The sequence below is a fragment of the Macrobrachium rosenbergii genome, chromosome 12 (assembly GCF_040412425.1).
Source record: "Macrobrachium rosenbergii isolate ZJJX-2024 chromosome 12, ASM4041242v1, whole genome shotgun sequence".
NCBI classification, from domain to species: Eukaryota; Metazoa; Arthropoda; class Malacostraca; order Decapoda; family Palaemonidae; genus Macrobrachium; species Macrobrachium rosenbergii.
Window position 1 is genome coordinate 57,394,175 of NC_089752.1, and position 15,438 is coordinate 57,409,612.

Here is a 15,438-nt window from a genome sequence, read left to right on the forward strand (position 1 = left end):
AGATTTCGCAACTACATACAGCTGTATCCACTTCACACCTTGCTTACACCATCTTAGAATGTACATCATTTAAAGCATAAAACCACTGAGCATCCCACCTTCTTCAGCCATAAAATCATTTTGGTGAAAATATTCGTCTTGAAGTGTTGTAAAAGGCATTGTAAATAAACAAAATAAAAGAGAAATCTTGAGAAACCGTATTTCAAATCAGTCAGAAGAGAAATGAGAGCGCACCAATGATAAAGCGTTCTCAAGGAAAAGTGGTATAATTAGATATTACAAATCCGCCGAATTTGCTCCTTGTAAAGAAACGAGAACCTGCGGTAAATTTACATTTCGTACATTTGAGTTATCACACTTTAATAACATGTAATAAATACAATTAACTAAAGAGCTAACAAAAAAATTAATAATTACTATTAATTCACCACTGTAAGAACTGAAATCGTTAGCCAACATTGCATACAGAGACCAAAAATGCATCTTTAGCTTTCATGCAAGTGAGAACAATGCATCATTAACATAATGTATTTTTTCTTAAGCCAACAGTATATACTGCTTAATTTACAAGACTGTATTGACCAAAACACATATTGTAAGATACTGCATGTAATGTTATACCCCTCCACAACGTAAGCAAGTATGAAGCATTTATAATCTTTTTCTAATTGACGGTAAATATCCTCAGAGGCAATCATTGTAGACAATGCCGGGAGCTGAGCAGCATGAGTGGCCAATCATGATTAGCGTCAATGATATCCGTTGCGGATATTTACTGCCAAGCCGAAGAAAAGAAAAAAAAATTGTATAGTTCCCTTATATGTTTCTCGTGCTTCATTCGCATTTATTTAGACGTTTTGAGACAAAGATTTGATATCAAGAAAAAATCTGTTGTGTGAATGACTGGGTCACTCAAATTTAATTGTTCCGATATAGCTCCTAAAGCTGAAATAATCTTAAAACGTAAATACATTTGAAAAACTTTGATAAACCATTGATAAATAATCTGAAATTTTTGTGTAAAACTGAAGGCTGAAATAACAAAATACATATGTGATAACTTTAGGCTTGTAAATTCAACCATGCCTATTCAGATTTTAATAAAAGTGATCTGAGATATAGTATACTGTATCTGTCGTGGATGTTATAAAATGAAAACTTGCTATACAAGACCCACACACATACGAAGGTGAATGTATTCGCGAGCTATCAAAACACGCTCCTAGGATAAGGCGCCATCACATACATTCCATAAACAAATGGCTACATGACACATTCACTCGACACACACGTAAACAAACTCTCCAAACATATAAATAACTTTACTAAATTTTAAGAAGTATATTGCATTTAATCAAACCTTCTCTAACTATCGACTGACCATAGCAACTGCGACGACAGAATAAGTAAACGAGTTCTAGCTTTCACTATCGAAGAATCGGGTGTCGTAACGATCCCCGGGAACGAATGATAGAAAGAATTTCTTGTTCGTCTTATCGGGGTTTATGAAATAGGCAATTAAACCTGACGTATAACCCATTTTGATGGATGCTTGCCCAAGGGTTAAAATGACGGATAACTGCTTCAAAATAGTTAACTGAAAAAACTTTTTGGAAGCCTAGCTCATGCATTACACACACACAATTATATATATACAGTATATATATATATATATATATATATATATATATATATATATATATATATATATATATATACATATATATATATTTATATGTATGTATATACATATATATATATATTATAGTAAAATAAAAAAAGTTAAAACTAGTGTTAATGACAAAACGATAATAAGTAACGTATTAAATCGGAATTACTGTCATATCCAATTAAAGGATACGTGGAATGAACCTGATGCCTTCATGCAATAATAACTTTTTTGAAATACTCAAATCACACAGAATGAGAACTTACGATTACCTAAGTAAACTAAAAATCGTGAAGTAAAAAAAAAATCCAGTTTACCCCTATCAACCCAGTATACAGAAACCCTTAAACGTAAAAACTGATACATACAAACCTTCAATCCAAAACTCCAGTCTAAATACCCAACTGATCCCAGCCATGCCGAATATCTAGAAAGCCTGATATGAAAAAAGGGAAGAGAAATACAAACAAGTAAAAAATGTACCGAAGTTTCTTCGGCGCAATCGAGTTTTCTGTACAGCCGCTACAGCGTATAATCAAGGCCACCGAAAATAGATCTATCTTTCGGTTGTCTCGGTATAATGCTGTATAAGCCGCGGCCCATGAAACTTTAACCACCGTCCGGTGGTGACCTGTCCTATATAATGGTCCCGGACGCGCCACTATGGATAATTTTAACCCTAAATAAAATAAAAACTACTGATGCTAGAGGGCTGCAATTTGGCATGTTTGATGACTGTAGAGTGGATGATCAACATACCAATTTGCAACCCTCTAGCCTCAGTAGTTTTTAAGATCTGAGGGCGGACGGAAAAAGTGCGGAAAGAAAAAAGTGCGGACGGACAGACAAAGCCGGCACAATAGTTTTCTTTAAAGAAAACTAAAAAAAAAAAAAAAAGAACCGGAAAGAGGACCCACTACATTTCAGCCCTACTCTTATCTGGAAAGCCTGAAAAGCGAGGGTCAAGAAGGACAAGGACAGTGCGTGTTTAGGCGTTGACAAGAACAACGGGCACTGAGGAGAGGGGGGCGGGGAGGAAAGGATGCTCACATAAGGCTGGCCATGAAGCAAACCTCCTTTGGAATATCTAACAGCTGTAGGTGAAGGCTGCTCGGATGCCTTAGCACTGCCAAGAGAAAGGGTCTGGGCACAGGTGTATTTACTCCTCCAAAAATGCGAATCACTGTTGCTCGTGTACATATATTAGACAAGACAAATTATGTGGGATTTAAATATCTTCGTCCCTTAATGCTAATCAAGAACCAGTTACGACCTATTTGGCAGGTAAACAGCACATTTCGATCTTGACCCGGTCCCACGCAGTCTTACAACTGCATGCAGCTGAACGATTTCCTTGCCAATTAAATGCCCACCTTTTAAAAATTAGCATTTTGACCTGCAACCAGATGACCTTCTTACCATGGGAAACTTAAAGGGGGAGGGGAACATAATGTAGGTAAGTTGTCGCTAACCTCACAGTTTTATAGTAAATGAGAGATCCCACCCGACGCCTTTCAAAGACAGCTTGTCCTCAAGCAAGGTCAGGTTGAAATTCATGAGATGTGCAGTTATACGGGATGTGGGTTACATTCAAGTCCTACTAATTTGCATATCCTCTTTTTTATTAGTACCTTTGAACGGAAACAATGTGCTTAGAGAGGGAGAGAAAGAGATGGCACAATGTTTCCTATTATATGTATATATATGTGTATAAATAAATATATATATATATATATATATATATACTATATATATATATATATAGAGATTTTAAATTTCTTCAACTTGATACAAATAACGACGGTACATTAATGACAGACCCCTAGGATATGATGTCATTACATCATATCCATGAGAATACGTTGAGAAATATCATCGTCTGCAAACCCGTTTCCCCTTATGAAAACTACCATAAAGGAACTATTATTTCCCTTTTTGTCATGGCACTTTTCCCAATTATTGCCCGTGCCACAGAGCAACAATTACTGAATCATTTTCTAACAATAGCAGCCTCATCAAAGTTATCATTGCTTCCCGCCCTTCTGGTCTCTGCAGAATCACTACAGATTCTTGAGAAGTTACATCCAAAGACGAATTGGCCTTCTGTCAATAATTTTCTCTATATCGGAACTTTAAGGTAATCTATCCCACTGTAACATGCTGCTCATAACAGCAAGAACCCGTTCGTGCAAAATGACAACTAAACTAGAGCAACAACTTAAGACACAACAGTAAAAAAAAAAAAAAAAACTCTTAAATTACTTAGTCACAAGAGCTAAACTAGTCTTTCCTCGGTCACTGCAGCATAAAGAGTAGTAGTTCATAGACGCTCTTACTGTGTCGGCTTAAAGTTCAGGCATCTTTTCGCTTTTCTTCGTCACTATTTCTCCTGAGTTTGGTCTACACTAACGAGCTAGAAACACCCCCTGTCAATTTTAACTTCCAAAATTCTGGTGAGAGCAACGATTGACTACTATATGAGGACGAAAAACGAAAGCAGGCAACGCTTACTTCCTGCAGTTAAACAGCGCTGAGTTTGGTCAGTACCTGGATGAGTGACCACCAGTAAATGCCAGGAAGTCATTGTTCATAATACATCTAATCTCTCTGTTACCCAAGTTAAGCAACATTTGGTCTTGTCAGTTACTAGAATACTAAACGCCGTTGTGACAGAAACTCCAGTGACCGTTGTAAGACTTGCCACAGACTACGAGTCTAGTGCGAGTGACGATAGCTCAAAACGTGGCCTGTAAAGCCAATGCGTTGAAGCGAGCAAATTAACTGTGGATCTAATATCATATTTTCTAAATGCATTTTTCCTCGTATTATGAAAATATATTTTCCAAAACACAACCACCTTACATTTTTGTATCATACTAATTTTACTACCACTTCAAAATTTATTAAAAGAAAATACTTCATTCAAGCCCTGGCAAATCATCTGCTATAAGTCTGCTTACCATAATTCTGAAAGTTTAGAAAGTATAATATCAACCTGCAATATTCAAGAATCAAACACAGGAAAACCATTTCTATAGTAATTTCAAACGGAACAATACAGTACGCGTTACCATCCCTTTTTGTGGAATAATCTCTAGCATTTAAGCAAATAATATTTTATATAAAGTAATTTTAAAAAGTTCCTTTGAAGTTGAATTCAATAGCACTACATACAAAAAGCATTATTATCCCCTTTTCATTAATGATTATACGACACAATATATCATTATCTATCAAAGATAAAATGCCTTTAATCCGTCTATATGGCATACAACGCAAATCCATCAACAAAGAAACAATTACAAATACATAGCCATTTACTTATCGATACATAGAAATTAATTTAGCTAGAAATGCCAAAAGAGTTATCAGTATAGGATGTCTGATAACCTGTCTACTTAAGCAATTATCAATGAAGAACATCACCGCAACCCTAAAATTCTGTCGACTCTCTCCTTTCTTTGAAAATAGTTTTATAAAGCAATTTTAAACTATTATTTCTATAGCTGAACTGTTTCTTTCTTTCCACTACCTTTAAATTAAAACCCAACTTCTGTTTTCAACTTCTAATAACCTCTCCTTAAGATTGGTTTATCGATCAGTTAAAAATGGCGGTTATCTCTCATTTCCAGAGGTTTGGATTAACTAAGGGCATGAGGTTGACCATCCAAATAACCACCAATCATCCTTATGTGGCTATCCAAATTACCATCTTGTATGTAAATAAACTGATCTTGATTAACCCACCTATGAGACCTATGAGGTCCTTCACCTCTGAAAGGGAAATATATAAAAGGATGAATGTTGGCCCTCCGAAAGTCTCTTAAGCTCCCCGGTAGGCCAGTTCCTCGTTGGAGAGGTCGAAAGAGTTCTCAGAAGAAAGATAATATTAACGGAAGTTCAGAAATCTCCAGCCGGCCAGTGAAGAATTAAGAATTTATTTCTGGTGATACACTTCACTTCTGAGGTATAATGTGGTTCGGATTCCACAATAAGCTGTAGGTCCCGTTGTTATTAACCAACTGGTTCTTAGCCACGTAAAAATAAGTCAGATCTTGGTGAAGAGGCTAGGACAGTCCAATGTTAATCACTGGCCAGTTGTTTTATCAGTATAAAAGTAAACTTAGTTTACACATGTCTACTATCAGAAACCATGTATACAGGAAGGAAAGGAGATGGAAAGCTCACTAGGTTGGCAACAAACATTTTATATATATATTAACTATCTAGCAACACTGAATAAGAACAGCTTGGAGAGAGAGAGTAAAGGTTACAAAACGTTATCCACTGGGCCACACAAGCAGTTAATGCCCGATTGTTTTTGCCGCATTCCAAATATATATACATTCATGCATTAAATCATTCGAATAATCAACTGAATAAAACTACAAAATATACCCTACACTGAACTGAAAATTTATGATCGTACAAATGTAACCAAAGATTGTCGGATAACCACAAACGTAAAGAAATTTAAAACTAGAATGATCACAATTTCATAATTACCATCATCGAACTGAGCGCCTATTCAAATGATGAAGAGCCAAAAAGACTTTCATAAATCGGAATGCCAGTAAGGTAAAATTAGACAAATGTGTAAAATAAAATAATTATAAATGTAAATTTGGCGTTTTAAAATAAACCTCATTTATTTCAAACTTTAAATCATATTTGATAAAGTTCAGCATATAAAGTTTATGATAAAATCTATCAAATGCGCCTAAGACTAAAATATAATAATCAAAATTAATATATTAATATAATCATAAAAATTGTTTTTCGTAACACTTCAGAATACAATATCAACACCAAAACTAACTGCAGTTAAGTATAGAAACTGTTACCAAAACAACACTTTTTCATATACGCTTCAGGCTGCAAAATGAATATCCTTTCCAAGTGACAGGCATTATGCACAGTGGCACTAAGGAGCGCCTGACGGTCAAGGCTCAATGATACTCGTCAATACAGAGTAACGCAGCTTGCATGCATGAGCGCAGACCTTCAGCATGTAAAAACGTCACCCACAGGCTAGGCCTGAAAAATGTGATTCCAGGTGAACACCAAGGGGTACACCTACAAGATAACAAACCTGGCATGCTACATTTTGTCACTCTCCTCTCTCTCCTCTCCTCTCTCTCTCTCTCTCTCTCTCTCTCTCTCTCTCCACACAGGCATCCTACTACACACACACACAAAGCACCCTTCCCAACAAAAACAAAACATCTAGGTTAAATAGGTTAAGCAATGTAACTACTTGTTTCGTGTTTTTCCCCTCTTAAAACCAAACAAGTCCCAGGGGATTTTCAGAATTCATAAAAAAGCATGGGGCCTTAACTAGTATGTGTTCAAGCTCATTTTTATTTCACTGATATATGGATAATGTTCCATTTAAAAGCATTAAAATCTCAAAAAGTCTATTCAAGTCCACAATGCCATAATGATTTAAAAAAGGGCATGAACTCGGATAAGAGCAATAAATAACAATTAAGGGAGATGTCTCGTATCTGAAAAAATGTGTTATATTTTTTCTTGAAAATTATTTTCATTAAGATGACCCTAATTATTTCTACGACATGAGCACATATCTAAATAGAACTGTAGAAAATTCAAATGCTCATCTATGAAAAACAGGTAGTAATCCTGTACAACACGCCAATCTCATTCTGCAGGCCCAAAATTCACAAGATATCTAATTACTCCTTATCTAGATGGATAATTTTTACCACTGCAGTAACTTTAGGACGTTCTTCACACTCCAGTTCGAAAGATTTGCCGCCTAGGATCCAATGTTACGCTGTAAAACAAGTTTCGAAAAAAACCGTTAAGTTGGAGGAGGGCGAAATGGTGAATCCGTAGAACAAAACAATCAAAGGGGCTGATTGGTTTCTCACTTTGAAAGCCAAACCAGTGCTGAGGAAATGGTCGGCAACTTGATGCATGATTGGTTAAAGTAACATGCCCAAATGGCATCTTTATATTTTATCAAAGACTGTAGCTCCGACAGGCTACTTAGACGATCCGAATCAAACATCTGATCGGGATTTCTCTCTCAAATTTATGTTCTGTTAATAATGGTACCGAGTTCAGAAACTACGAAAAAAAAAGTGTTCGTAACTGGATCAAAACATTAATATTAGAAGGAACATACAGTTAACTGATAGCTGCGGTAAAGAAAATTAATACTGACTTAAACAAGTAAAAAATGTGAAACGTTAAGATCAATTTATTAAAATGGAACAGCCACTGTCGGTCTGCGTGAGCCCCGTTTCAGTTAAGTTCACATTACCCCTTGCGTTGATGACGTCCCTAGCGTTGCTCATCTCATGCAACAGTTTTTATTTGCATATATATAAAAACTATATATATATATATATATATGATTGAGGGTATGATCAATATATATATGGATGGACAGACAAATATCTATCTCATATATTAATTTTACAGAATATAAATTATATATCCACAACAGCTTGCCCTAATAGTACAGTTTTGTTTAAGAATATGAAAAAAAGTTTCATTTCAAAGAAAGATACCAAATGATTTTTCCCAGGCATGGACGTGTCACGGAATATTTTTTACCAGAACATTAATGCCATGCCACTACTTTGTAACAACGAATAGCGCATTAGTCTAGGAATACCCTAGAATGACTAAAGAAAACTTTGGCATCCTGAATCCTAACCACATATTGTAATGCATTTTGCCAAATAATAAACTTTAAAATCATTATATATATATATATATATATATATATATATTCTATATATATATATATATATATAATATATACTGTATATAATCAACACGCAATCACGTGTGAACATAAAATAAATTCTGACTCATCGGGGATGAGAATCCAGGTCTTTCAATTGCTCTCAGGTTCCAACTAAAGACTTGTATGGCCTAGTGGGAAACTGCCCTTTCAATTGAAAGATCTTTGTTCGATCCTAAAACATACACCAGAAGTTATTTACATATGTGTGTGAATGAACATATATATATATATATATATATATATATATATGTGTGTGTGTGTGTGTGTGTGTGTGTGTGTGTGTGTTTTTCCGTAGATACGGCAAGAGAACGGTAACCTAGGCCTAGCGTATTTCCGTAAGTGAAATCCAAGCCATTTGAAGAAAACTTCGTTTTCAGTGAGTATATTATGTAATTATTTATGTTATTATGTAATACTAATCTTATCATTATTTTTTACTTCATTGAAAGTTTTTTTTCAAAATTAGGGGAATTTCACCACTGTAGTGGAAAGACTTTTTTCCCTATTCCTTCGTTTTCTATTGTGATTCACAATGATGCCAATCTTTGGGTGGGTGGTGGTACCAGTTTTTCCATGTTGTTACTGGTACTTCGTCTTTTGCTTTTTCATATATTTCTCCTCCTCGCCTAATATTTCCCTTGTTTTCCTAAACCTATCAGTATATCTCATATCAGCAAAATTTATAACTGACTGAGTTCTCGTTGGACAGGTCGGTATAGTTCTCCTTCTAGTACACTGCTGGGACCAGTTCAGAATCTCTGGTCAGCCAATGAAGAATTAGGGAAGAATTTATTTCTGGTGACAGAAATTCATTTCTCAGTATAAAAGTGCTTCCGGATTCACACAGGCTGTAGGTCCCTTGCTAAATAATCCAGTTGGTTCTTGTAGAAAATAAATCTAATCCTTCAGGCCCAGCCCCAGGATGCTGTTAATCAGCTCAGTGGTCCAAACTAAGGTACGCTTAACTTTTTGCATGACAGAGGAATACACCTCTTCATAAATGAATGGATATGTATCCTAAAGCTTCCGAAAGCATAGGCCTAATTAAAAATTTGTAATGGACCTAACTTCATTTTTATTAAAAATTCTATGGCAATAATGATGAATTTGTAAAGGCATGAAAATATGCATTAATTATTGAACATTCCTTCAGTTTTGATTAACGTTTTCAAGTGCCTCTATTCTTTGAAAGGCCCAAAAACACTTACTTCCTAGAGTACCAACTTGAAGTGTTTTCCAGCCAAAGGACAGCACTAATTGAGATATCCCTTTTTCCAATTAGAACATCATCAAGAAATCAAAACGTCATCTGTTAAACATAAACTATAATAATTATGCAAACTTTCAGAAAGAAAATAACTTGTATAATCTGAACACAACAAATTTTGCAGATACCTGAAATGCTGTTATGAGTCAGCATCGGGCATTTTCAGTACTAAGAACCATATGCATGAAATATACACGAGACAACAACTATGCAGAACCGTTATCAAGATAAATAAATCCTCCTTAAACGATTTATATAAATTATTAGACAAAAACTTTAATTTTAACTGGGGGCCAATCTTCGGAGCCAAAATTTGGTGTATAGGCCTAAACCATATTACGTGAATATTGCATTATACATAAGACTAAGAATACAGATCAACGTGGCCGTTAGTCACGTGTTAAATATACACTCAAAAGGACGGTTTAGTTCTACACAGTAACTAAAAAAATTACCTGTAGTAACTTAATGTTTAAATTAATTTGAAAAATCATTAGGCTATTCCAATGTGCCATCAAGCTGCTAGATTATCTAATTTAATTTAATTCATATTAGATTAAGGACATTTCAGTGGAGTAAATATATTCACAATCAACGACCTTTGCTTAATGGTACTGTGGCAAGACCACCGGTGGTCTTGATTGTGGTCGACAGGAGATTACGAATGTTCGTCATTATACAGTTATTCAGACCGTTGTAACGAATAGATTCAAGTGTGCAGCCTAATTGTTTTTCATAATCAGGTCTAGTTTAAGAAGACTGATTTAAACGAATAGGATAACAATAAATCAAAGTGTCTTTTCAGACTGCAAATTTAATCATAACGGGTATGTGGAAATAAGCCTAATCCCTAAAATATTAACTATAGGGAATTACATAATAATGTATTCAAATAAAGTATCATGTATTTTCAAGGAAATATATATATATATATATATATATATATATATGTTGTGGTGTAGAATAGATAGGGAAATTAGATAGAAAAGAAAAGAGAGAGAGAGAGAGAGATAGGAAAGAGAAAAGTTAGGAGAGAGAAGGAGAGAAATAAGAATAAAGAGAGAGGCAAAGAACACAGTGATAGTGATGGCCAAATGCTGTTGTGTTGTGTTATCATACGTGGATGTTTACATGGACCATTGCAGTATATCGTGTTTAAGCCATAAAAACAGTCGTAAAAAGGGAAAAATAATGGCCTGGGATTGAAACCAAAACATGAGTCAAGCACAGTCTAAATGCTTACAACAGCTGATTCTATAGTCCCGTCTTCTCCGGAAGGTGTTTTCGTGGAAGTTCCAGGAATTTGGGGTTGGCCCAAGTGATGTACTTCTTCAACCTCAATCAATTATGTGTGGGAGGGTCTTTCACACTCCCTCCTAAGATCACCTCCTATCAAGTCCTCTAGGAGAGATTTGAATCACACCCACTACAGTCCTTCAATCAGCTACTTGAAGGGGAGGCCTTGTTGATTAATCCTTCAATAAGGCTAGAAGGAGGTGCAGATTTACAGATAGCAAGTTTTTCTGAGGGTTCGACGAGTAGAGACCGACGAGGAGACAGGAGTCAGAACTGTGTCCTTCAAAGGAGAGCCTGTACTCCCTCGCTTCAGTGTTCCCATATAGACTGATTCAAGAGTGATTCGTTTCTATCATTTGTAACATTGTTAATTTTGTACTGATCTTTATAATACTAAGTACTAATTAAAGTGAAAATTACCGATCCTCGTCTCTATACGCCTTTCTGAGAGATATCAATACTTAAAAGAATAAATATACAAAGATAGCACATCATCCATGAAACATCTGAAGAGACACCTTGAAAGAAACCAAGGTAGAAGAGAAAGATAAAATCTATACAAACATATAACTAAGAACATAAAAAGGGAGATAATCCCCAACATATATATATATATATATATATATATATATATATATATATATATATATATATATATATACCTTTATTAAAGTTTAAATGTTGAGCCATATGAAAATAAAATGTACAACTAGATCCAGTATAATTTTGTTTTGACGTTTGTGTTTTGATTTCGTAACCAGACTATAGGCCTAGGATTTAAATCTATGTAGCAGTGGTAATCTTAAGATGACAGGTTACCAAGTACCATTACCGTTACCTTACTTACACCAGTACAGGTAATAAAAATTCGAGACAGCGTCTTTCTTACCTGGAGACTGAATTCAGTCAAAATATTTCATCCAGGGAAACTGAGAAGTCGACAGTTCAAGTTGCTGCCAGTTGGTCTAAAGCCCAGAGGAAATAATAAACTTGTAACAAAATGGCTTAAATTCAACCACTGAGCATCGCCGATATCAACAGTGAATACAGGGGTTCAGAGGGAATGATAATCTTCAATTAATAGCACCGGAGTTAATAATATCATACGCTGGGATCGATTACAAACAGGCAATTCAAGTCATCCACTCCTTCGAAGGATGTGGAGTACACCTTCACTTTCACACGGTTCGAGATACACTGACTGTCGCTGCACTCTCGGAGTCTCTGTGTTTTTTCCATTCCATGTTAGCCCAGCTGATAGGCTTGAAAAGTATTGGCTGGAAGGGAAAATTGCTGTTTCTTATATGTCTTTTGCAACTGTCACTGAACTGGATGGTAATATCACAAATAAGCTATGGAAAATCAAAAGAAAATGTATTAGAACCACGCAAACATTACCAAATTTATGACATTACAGTGATCACGGAATTTCATACGGCCGCCAGCAGTGCGCGACCCTTTGCTGCCGAACTGCTCTAACAATGCTTCTATTGAAACCCAAAATATTTTCACTGATTATCAAAATACTTTTTGTTAATCCCTTCACTTTAGTGTTGGTCTGGGCTGATGAAAATCAAAAGGTCTTTTCCAGCATAAAATAAAGTTACCAACACAAACACAGGCTATGCTTATAATTTACCTCTGTAACGTTATGAACTTTACACGTTGCAAACCAAATGTCATTATTACTAGAAGCATTTTGTGATGAGACAAAAATAAGCATAACAAGAAAAGCATAATCAAATCATATTGAGAGGGAGATAATAACCAAATATCTAGATAAAAAGATTTGGCTCACCAGGCCTGTATATATACATATATAGCAAGAAGACTCGGGTTCGATTCTCGAGTAAGTCGAGCGAATTAATTCTACTGGGCCTCTATTGATTAAGCAATGAATTATAAACTTTACCTGGTTGATAGTCGAATGCAATGGTTTGCCACTATGGTGATAAACGAAACTGAGGTAGCAAGCAAAAATAAACAAATACATGCAAGTTTTCATTCAATTCTAATGCAATACCTTATTCGGCGTTAACCCTCGCTGCATCACTTTTACTTTCTAAACATCAGTGCATTTGATCAGCAAGACATACAGAGACTGATCCGTAAAAGTCTATGTGAGTTCGTATTATTATACATAATAAAGAGGAGTCGGGGGAAGAGGAGTGGGGAGAAGGTTTAGCAAGATGCGATATATTCAAGTAGGCCTAGAGTGTATGAAAGCAACTCATATTAGGGTATTGCTACCTGTTAGGTCTAACATAGTCTAATTTAGTATGTGGCTAACAGCTTAAGCAGAAGCTTAAACAGAATGACCTACAATTCTTGTTGAGTATGGTCAAGTCTGAGTTTAAAGTCATGTAAAAGTAGAACAAAAAAGTCATTTTTAAAAAACGAGATTTTGAAAAAGTAGCATGACAGTTCCACACTAGATTCATAGAGAGTATGAAATGGGATTCAGCCTGAGGTGAATATTAATGATGGCGTCATGTAGAGCTTTTGGGATCTCTCTCTCTCTCTCTCTCTCTCTCTCTCTCTCTCTCTCTCTCTCTCTCTCTCTCTCTCTCTATCAGTGTGTGTGTGTGTGTGTGTATAGCAATGTACTTTCTAACGGTCCCAGAAAAATTGAACGAGAGAAGAATAACGCAGTTAAAAACTTATTTCAAAAGCTTCTACAATTATTATTATATATATATATATATATATATATATATATATATGTATGTATGTATGTATGTATGTATGTATGTATGTATGTATGTATGTATGTATGTACGTATGTATGTATGTATGTATGTATGTATGTATGTATGTATGTAAATGTATATGTGAATTTTTTATTATATGTTTATTTTTCAGTATGATAAATCTAGCAAATAAGGAAACAGATCTGAGCTGTTGTTGAGTGCTTCATATCCCATCTTCGATGCTTAAGATATTCCATTATGTTCTCATGTTTCCTTTTCAGACCTGTCCTGTGCGATGTTTTTTTTTTTTTCTTTGATATATAATTCAGCTGTATAGGCCACGACAGTCCCTTTGCTTACAGATATCGTTGCCGTAGCTTAAGGAAAATGTCTGGCGGGAAATAGGAATGCAGCTTATCTCACGCCAGAAGTCATTAATAAGAGGTTATGACCTCCGGTGGTTTAAAAAAAATGCTCTCCTAATGACAGGGAAAACTTCCGGCATAAAGAATCTCTTGTTTTTAATCGACCAGCATAGAACTGTCAGTTATGGGACAGGTACACAAGTGCTAACACCTCTTGACTCAGCGATGAGGGAGCAATATGAAAATACATGAAACGTAATTTTTACAGCAGAATAGAGACTGAGAAGTGAATCTTTCGGTTTTGATGGGGCCAAAATGAAAAAGACAAGGTATACATCGCTTAGAAGGAGAAAGAGGAATTACACGAAACGTAACTGAGAGGGAAGTCGTGGCTTGTGTCATCAACATGGCCATTGAGAGGAGTGAACTAGTACAAGGGTACTATTTCTTGTCGGTGTTTCTTTTTGAAACTGAAGATGGCAACGGAGAGAGTGTATTGATGGGAGGTACTGACCGTAAAGCAATGAGAGTGAAAGTAGACTAGAACGTTTTAAGAGTGTCAATGAAATTCTGCCTCATTTTGGTGATGGGGGTTATAGTTGGGGGGAGGTTGGTAACTGTGTAGGTTGATTTGAAAGTAAAATTTGGTGATCGGAAGAATAAGACCCGTTAAAGACGACACGCTTTTCTATTCAGTTAATAAATAGTAAATATTTTTGTAAGGCATATATAAGTGATGTAAAATATGCTAAATTATGTTAGTAATAACAGAGGTCAAAATTGACGGCATTAGCTTGTTGTTGCAGTATCCAGTTTTGAGTTCATTTCTCGCATACGATAATCCTCTTTTGGAAATCTAAGGTATCCTATTTTAATTACAAATAAATTTTGAATTGCCTACTATAGCTTTATTGTCAATATAAGTAACGACAACTAATTCAAGTGACCTGAACTATTATAAGTTATTCCAGCAATATGGTTCACCAAATTAATTAGCCAAATAAGTTCTCGGAGGTCATAATGTGAGAAAATTTTTCGTCTATTTTCTTTTTTTAACCTTCAACCCTTCCATTCCAAAATAAAAAGGATTTTTAAAAGCCTAACTAGGAGTGCTTTGACTATAATATCATGAATAGCTTGCGAAAGTAACAATGAGAAATTAAAAAGAAAAGTTTGTTTATAATCGCTTACCTATGGTGACTTGTGAGGAAAAACTGCGATTCGGGAACAGCTAATGTGCTAAGCTCTTCCATTTCAATCTTATTATTTTTTTTTTAGCAGAGGGGTTCATTTTCCACATATGTCAGCAAGCTAGAATGTGCATTTCTCCTTTTAGTTTTCTGTAAAATAAAAATATTGAGATGGTTATT

The 15,438-nt window shown here is 35.3% G+C and overlaps 1 protein-coding gene across 1 annotated transcript in view; it reads right to left on the reverse strand.

The window, feature by feature from the left end:
- LOC136843677 (uncharacterized) overlaps window positions 1-12,241 on the reverse strand; it is a 304,410-nt gene extending 292,169 nt beyond the window's left edge. The window contains exon 1 of the mRNA XM_067112239.1: window positions 11,903-12,241. The gene's annotated coding sequence lies outside the window, so the exon portion shown is untranslated. The remainder of the gene's footprint in view (window positions 1-11,902) is intronic.
- Window positions 12,242-15,438: the final 3,197 nt, after the last annotated feature.